The sequence below is a fragment of the Pinus tabuliformis genome, chromosome 2_1 (genome assembly GCF_031772625.1).
Source record: "Pinus tabuliformis cultivar Carrire ecotype Pingquan chromosome 2_1, CPIR1, whole genome shotgun sequence".
Taxonomy (NCBI): Eukaryota; Viridiplantae; Streptophyta; class Pinopsida; order Pinales; family Pinaceae; genus Pinus; species Pinus tabuliformis.
Genome location: NC_142299.1, coordinates 817,196,410 through 817,202,449, shown reverse-complemented (window position 1 = coordinate 817,202,449; position 6,040 = coordinate 817,196,410). Strand labels below are relative to the sequence as shown.

Below are 6,040 nucleotides of genomic sequence, written 5' to 3'. Positions count from 1 at the left end.
ACCCTTCTGTTTAGCTCGCTAATGGTGATGAGCACTTGCGAAATATACACCTATATCTTGCAATCTACTCACCTTTCCTTTATCACCACCCCTGCCTGCCAATTATTTATTGGCAACATGTATTCGGTGCTTTGATTGATTCAGGAGTATCAGAGCTTTGAGAAACTTAAGTTGCAGCGGAAATTTTGGTGATTTATAGGAAAAATTCAGTTTGCCCGCTATGTCGCCAAGTGCATTTGTAGCTTTCGGGTTTCTACGCGTTCCGAACGACTCTGAATTAAGTGGACCATGCGTAAATTGCAGTACTAGTTTGCAATTCGTCCCTGGAAAACAGCAAGCCAATCCGAGATGTATGCTTTCTTTTCCAAACGCCTTGAATTTGTCTCGCAACTTTATTTTCAGATCGACTGGTGCAATATGCAGTCTTTCCTTAAATTTGTCTTCTATTCTTGTTTTAGCAGAATGTTTTGGCTGACTTCGTATTTATTTTGATGAATGTAACAGTGCAAGATCTGTAACGGATAAAACCGCAGATGATGCAAAAGGTGCTTTCGTCAATCAAGCTTTCAGATGACAAGCAAGGCGATTTGGCTCATGTCAATCATTGGGCCAAGGGACTTAGTGGACGCTCTGAGGCATCTAGTCACGCGGAATTGATGGAATTATTTCCCGTATGCACCGGTTTCAGTTCAAACAGTAGAGTTGCAGAAAGAAACATTATTATGCCCTTTGCAATCAGCGAAACTGATCTGGTTTCGAGGTATTTTCATCTCCAGAAATTTGTAATTTGATATATTTACTAATTCTTGATAGCTGAGCGAGCTTAAATGTATGATAAGGTTAACTTTGTGTTTTGCGCACTATTTGAAGCAGATCAGTTCCAGCTAAAATCCCCGCGCAGCAGTCCACAGGTCAATTTGTTAGTTTTTGTAGTGGAATGGTGAAATTTTACAATGTGCCGGCTGAGAAAGTATTATATTGATCTCAGCAACAAATTTTATACTTTCACAACAAATTTCGTATATATTTTTGACGAAACATTTGCATCCTTAATCCTCTTCGCGTTCTTTAATTTATTCGCAGGCTTATTTCGTCATTTTCGTGACAGACAGAAGCCATTATTAGGTTTGTCGGCTCTATAAGTTCAAGGAAGACAAAAAGACCTCAGATTAATATCAGCAAAATCCAACAAATATTGAAACCGCTGCATCATAAGCCTGCATCGAACGCTGACAATGAAGATCAGCATGAAAAACTTCCCGTAGGTAAGACGTGGATCGTAAAATATTTTATATTGACAAATGTGGTTCATAACTTCATACTATTCTACCGAATGTAAAAAGTATAAAAAGGTTTTCAAGATTGAAAATTGTGTTTTTGCATTGTTTTCATGGATCGTAAAATATTTTATATTGACAAATGTGGTTCATAATTTCATACTATTCTACAGAATGTAAAAAGTATAAAAAGGTTTTCAAGATTGAAAATTGTGTTTTTACATTGTTTTCAACTTGTAAAAAGTATAAAAAGGTTTTCAAGATTGAAAATTGTGTTTTTACATTGTTTTCAACTTTTTTCGCGCGCAGGCCTGGAAATTGTCCCGAAATTATCTGTGCAACACTTCCTCCAAAAGCGAAAGGAAAGGTAAATAAACTTTATATCATTTTTAAAAAGTATGTATATTCAGAAGATTGAATAGCAAATCCAGCATTTAAATCAATTACGATAATTATATTTAGTGTAAATTTAGATGACTGAGTAGGCAAATCATGAGTATTAAAAGGATAAAAAAAAATTGGTACAGAATTAACAGAGTGTCTCCTTACACCACGATGAAACCGGCGACATTGCCTTGGAAAGCCAGGAAAGATTCAGACAACCAGATCATCTTCTCGTTGGTTTGCTCATCACAATGATCTTCAGATGTCGGTGGATGGTATGGACCCTTAATGGCATCACGCGGCATTTTCTAATCTTTTAACCAAATCGTTTTCATCCACACTAAATTGAGCGAACGAACGCGTCTTCTCTCGAGTACCACCGTGAGCAGAAGCAAGCACCGCCTCCATTCTCACATCGTTCGGGTTGTAGCCTGGAGCTGCTGAGCAATTTCTTTATTCTTTCATTTATTGTAAAGAGATTATTCATAATTTTATCAAAATGAAAAGAGATTATTCATAATTTTATCAGAAAAAAAAAGAGAAGTGTATCTCTTGAGGGATCTTATATGTGACGTGAAGAGTAGAAAGTTGGTAATGTACATCATGTACGTTGGCAATATGTTTACAAGTCCACGAGTATTTAGTTATTTTCTAACTATATAAATTTCATGGGAATCTCGGTAACGAAATTTGTTAAGTAATATAGATTGATTTGGTGATTTTTAATAAGGTAAAGTTGTCATCTAGTACAACTGCACTCACATTTTTATTTGGTTTAGAATTATGCAACATTAACATATAAGCCCACCTACTTTTTCAATTCCTTTATAATTATGTAATCCAAGTATTTCCTTAAGTATTTATTTTTCAATAAAATAGAGTTATCGTGGACAAAACTCCATGCTACGTTTATGAGCTTCGTATATAAATAAAATAATATCAAATTCCATATTATAAGTTGCAACATAATAACATTGTTATGCATAGAAATAAATTTCACGTACCTGACTCTTATAAATTATAATTTCCATGGGAATCTAACGAAATTTGTCATGTAATATAGATTGATGTGGTGAATTCTTTAATAAGGTAAAGTTGTCATCAACTACAACTCTACCCGCATTTTAATTTTGTTTATTATGCAACATTAATTTTTAAGTTCACTTCCCTTTTCAATTATGTAAAATTCAAGAAATGTAAGTATATATTTTATATTTTGGTTTATAATTATGTACCATTAAGTAGCAGAGTCTAAATAGCAACAGGGCAGTTGCCACGCTATGATTACCCTTAACTTGATTTCACTGCCTTCATCCTCGTAGATGGGATGGAGTGCTGCCCAACCCCTTCTGAATATAAATCAAATCAGTAGAGTACGGCACGGGTGAAACTAGAGACATTGAAGGAGGATTGCTCACCCAATAAGGACGAGTAATCCTTAGCAAGTAGTGGAGAAAGGCACGGATATGAGCTAGCTAGGACCGCTGCACTCCCTCAAGAAGAAGAATGGTTCTTTTCAATTCTTTTATAATTATGCAATATTAACGAAATCCAAGTATACATTTTTAAATAAAATAAAGTTATTATAAACGAATCTATCGATCTATTTTTGAAAATAAAAAAATATATAACATGGTTAAAATTATTTTTACTACGATTTATTATTAGAGAAATTAGACCAGAAACCAAAATGTAGACTACAAATCCAAGAGGCTACAACTCTAAGAAATTACGTACATATTGTAATAGATAAGAGTATGACCAAAGTCATTAGAACATAAAGTATAACAAAAAAACAATTGAGTAACTAGGTTGTTGTAACCCTGCTGAAAGTATATAAGTGCTAAAAGAGACTTCATTAAAAAATGATGGAACTGTTGTAAGACACAAAGAAACCAATGCCAATCATATTGTAGTAGACACACTGATGGATGTTGTAAGGTCTTAAGGCGAGGAACCCAATGGGGGGGTCAGAAGTATCTGAAGGAGCCTAGGTGGAGAGGTATGAAAGAACCATGGAGTTGCATGGGGAGATTGATGGGGAGGAGGAGATGGTTGACTTGGGTCTAGAAGCTGAAGCTTGTTTTATGAGCATGCTAAGTTGGGTAAATTCTTAGCATGTTTATTATTAGAGAGAAAAACATGGAGGATGACAGAGCTATTGGAAGCTAGAAGAATGGCTTTGTTGTGAAGGAAATTCTCCAGGCACAAATGTTTGGGTAGCTTGTCAATAGAAGTGTTCGATAAAATTTTCTTGATGGTGGAGATGACTAACATAGAGTCTCCTTCCACCATGAGCCTATTGAAACCCTGCTGGTTGGCAATTTACAATCCCACTTCCTATGCATAGAATTCAACTACATTATTGGTGGGGTGGCCTAAAATGCCAACAACCACAAATAATAGATTGTTGTTGTCATCCCTAAGGATGCCTCCATAACTTGTTTGTCCTGGGTTGACTTTGGATGCACTGTCGAATTTGTATTTGATAAAGTCGAGAAGAAAGGGGGACCAAGTAAGGGGGGATGGGGGATGAGGAGAGAGAGAGAGGTTGGGTGGGTGGATGTTGGTTGAAAAATTAAAAGGTAGAATAAAATGGTGCTTTAGATGGAGAGATCTACTAGTTGTTGGCAGTCCGCGAGGAGAGGAGGGTGGTCTCTATTACACTAAACGATACTTTATACCAAACAGAATCAGAAGAGGATGGACTTTACTTGAAAATTTGGCTATTTCTTTCTTTCCAAATCAACCAAAATATGAATCAAGGGAAGAGAGACCATGCTTTATTAAGGATTTCGCTTTTGAAAGGGAAGGGCTTCCAAGCTGAGATTGTTTCCAAGAGTGAGTTGTGTCTATCTTCCTACTTCCTTAAGTAGGAATATAATTTTGTCCAAACTTGATCCACAAATGAACAAATGCTCAACACTTTCGAGACCAGCTCTACACATATAGAAAATAGAGGATCCTTCATAGTCCCTTTTGATGATTTTATCCCAAGTCAGGGCTCTCTTCCAAGCCAATAGCCATAGGAAGTGAGAAATATTGGGCCACATGTTAGCATTGGGGGCGTAGATGGTATTAGTGGCCAAGGAGTACGCTTCCATCATAGTGAATATGCCTGTTGATTGATAACCCCAACATAGTGTGTCAATGCCATCTGCGACTAGGATAAGGCATTGCTCAAGATGACATTGTAGTGTTTGCCATAACCATAAGGGAATTCTCGAAGGCCAGTCATATATTGTTTCCTGAGCACACCATGAAGATCTTTTGTGTTGAGGCCAACAATGCTGATTTACTTGCATGTAACCATTGCCTACCAAGAATATTTTTAGATCATTGAGATGCTCTTGTTGGTCCAATTTAGGCATTTGTTTTCATGAGTCCTGCCACAAGTGCGTGCATATTTCCCAAAAGCTATGGGTTTGTATGAGAGATTTGTTATTTTCAGCAAGAGTCCATATAGAAGATCCTGACATTGAATGATCCAACTTTAGTTTTTGGATTAGAGAGTGGTGAGGTATGCATTTTTCATGCCATAAAATTTTCCAGAGATATTGGCCCTTTTGAATCCAACACCACCACAATTTGGCACCCATAACATCCTTACTGAAAGTTTCGAAGTCTCAAACATAAGGCTTCCCCAAGATTTGGGAAGGAAGAGTTTGTCCCAGGCCACAAGGGCCCACTTGCGTTATCTACTCATACGCCGATCCCATCGCCCCCTCCAAAAGAAAGATTTGTAGATATTTTGAATGGTTCTAAGTGCTCCTTTTAAGGCCACCAAGATTGAGATTCTATAAATGGGTAAAGCTTGGAGAACAAACTTGAGGAGCGTGAAGTTCCCAATGATGTTTAAATCTCAGAAGGTCCAATTATTGAGCTTATTGGATATTTTATCAAGAAGATATTACCAATGAATTGTTTTAAGGATTTGCCAGTGAGAGGGGCACTAAGGTAGATGATGGGAAGGGAAGATCATTGGAAGATGACCATTCTGTCCAGATGGGATTGGATTCCTAAATGGATATTGAAGAAGAAAATTTGCAATTTGGAGGGGTTAGTGGAAGTTCTAGATGCCCATAAAATCTCATCCAAACTCTGCTTGAAAGATTTAGATTCTTTGAATGAAGGCTGACCCATTAACACTGCGTCTTTAATAAATTGTTGGTGAGTGGGGGATTCATGGAATTACTGAGGTGAATATAGGATAATAAGCCTTTCCTTCTACTAGCTTGAAGCACTCTACCAAGACATTCAACTACAAGGACAAATAGGAAGGGAAATAGGGGGTATCCTTTCCTAATGCCCCTTGAAGAGTTGAAGGTTTTGGTGGGAGAACCATTGAGGAGAATTGAGGAGAATGAAGAAGAAAGGTG

At 37.0% G+C, this 6,040-nt stretch overlaps 1 pseudogene; it reads left to right on the top strand.

Moving 5' to 3' along the window:
• The first annotated feature begins 220 nt into the window (after positions 1-220).
• On the top strand, positions 221-1,916 carry LOC149203134 (uncharacterized; annotated as a pseudogene).
• Positions 1,917-6,040: the final 4,124 nt, after the last annotated feature.